This window comes from Zingiber officinale, chromosome 11A, assembly GCF_018446385.1.
Source record: "Zingiber officinale cultivar Zhangliang chromosome 11A, Zo_v1.1, whole genome shotgun sequence".
Taxonomy (NCBI): domain Eukaryota; kingdom Viridiplantae; phylum Streptophyta; class Magnoliopsida; order Zingiberales; family Zingiberaceae; genus Zingiber; species Zingiber officinale.
Window position 1 is genome coordinate 38,725,601 of NC_056006.1, and position 2,058 is coordinate 38,727,658.

The following is a 2,058-nucleotide window of genomic DNA, read 5'->3' on the forward strand; positions in this document are numbered from 1 at the left end:
ACACCATCCTTCACCGACTCAAGGATCCGAGCCCTTGGATGAGTTTCCCATACTTGGCCGCACCAAGTTCTCATGTGTTCCACCAAGTCCTGCAAGACTCAAACACATATCAAATACATATGAAAGTCTAACTTAAACTCTTTGACACACACATCAAAACCTAGGTCGATTGCACCAACATCTGTGTCCTAGTTATCTAGGTTGAGAATGTCCCCAAGAGAAGCTCATAAGGATTGCCATGTTAAACCCTGCAGGTGGACTTAGTCTGACATGACAATAAAGTTGAGTGGTACTACTCTTGGAGCTAGATATTAATTAAGTGAGTTGTCAGTAACTTACTTAATTAGTGGACATTTGTAATCTTAAACACAGGGAAACTAACACACTCATAATAAAAAGGAGCTCATAATGTAATTTGGGATCGGTGCAATAGTGCGGTAATAACTCTCTAGTGGAATGAGTTATTATCGATGAACTTGAGTTGTGTGTTCGGGGTGAGCACGGGATACTCAAGCTCATCAGAAGGTCAAAACCAATTTCTCCTCTAGGTCCCTGTCGTAGCCTCATTAAAGCCTCAAGTTCATCCAAAGAAAGACCCATCTTGGTGTCCAAGAAGGGGGTCGGTCTATTGCTTGGTGACCAAGCAATGGTCGGCCACATCTCCTCTTAAAGGGTCGGCCCTATTGCTTGATGACCAAGCTAGTAGGGGTCGGCCACAATATTCAAACAAGGAGAGTTGTTTTTGAATTTTTAAAATCTTCTCTTTGTAGAAAACTATAAGTTTTAAAAGAGAGATTTTAATTTTAAAAACTTTCCTTTTTTGAATTTGGTCACATGTTTTAATAAAAAGTTTTAAAAGTTTTAAAACTTTCCTTTTTTAACCATCCTCATGGTTTAAGAAAAAAAGGACGAAGATAAGTTTTAAAATTAAAAATTTCTATCATCATGTTAAAAAAGGAAATTTTATAAGAGAGGTTTTAAATTTTAAAACATGGTTTTAAATTTTAAAAACTTTCCTTTTTTAACTCTAGGAAAGAGAGCTTGTAAAATTTTATAAGAGTTTTTTCTTCTTGTAAAATTTTATAAAAAAAATTATTTTTTCTTTCCTAAATATGGTGGCCGGCCACCTTGCTTGGTGCCCAAGCAAGGGGTCAGCCAAACTCAATCCTAAACCAAATAGGATTGATCACAACCATTGATTTGGTGATTGATTCAATCAAGAGGAAAGAAAAGGAAAAATTAAAAGGGAAAAGGAAAAACTCTTGCATGATTTTATTTTTTATAAAAAGTTTTTCCTTATTTGCCTTGGGCAAGTAATATAAAAGAAGGGGTGAAGGGGCTTCATGAGATACAACTCTTATTCTTTGGCTTGGAGACTCTCTTGGTTGTCGGCCTCTCTCTCCCTCTCTTCTCCCTTTGCTCTCTTTTCTATTGTGGTGGTGGTGGCCGAATATTACAAGGAGGAGAAGCTTTTTTGGGTGGTGTTCATCTTGGAGGATCGTCGCCCACATGACGTCCAAGGCGAGGCGAGGAATACGACAGAAGATCTCGAGGTCATTAGCTTACAAAGAGAAGGTATAACTAGTAATTTTCTTTCGCATCATACTAGTTATTTTCTTTGTAAGAATTCTAAATACAAGAGGCAATTAGATCTAGTTTTTTCAAATTTATTTTTTGAGTTTGTGTTTTCTTCTTTTTTGAATTTGTGATTCGATTGTTCTTTTTGGTTAACCTAGAGTTATTTAAGGAAATTAAATATTAGCTTTCCTTAAAAGGCTTTGCCTAGGCGGTGGTGGTTGCTCCCATATCCAAGAAGGTCATGTGCCTCACCATGCAGTCCTGGAAGTTAATTTTGGAAATTAATAACTTAGGTAGATTTGAATCAATAGTGTTAAGTTCCGCTTGCGATTCAAATCTAAACCATTAAGAACAGATAAGTTAAATTTGGAATCAATGATGTTAAGTTCTGTCTGCGATTCCTAATTTAACTTCTAAAGAACACAATAGGTTATTTAAGGAAAGGTTCGACGCTTGTACAAAAAATTTTGTACAATGGAA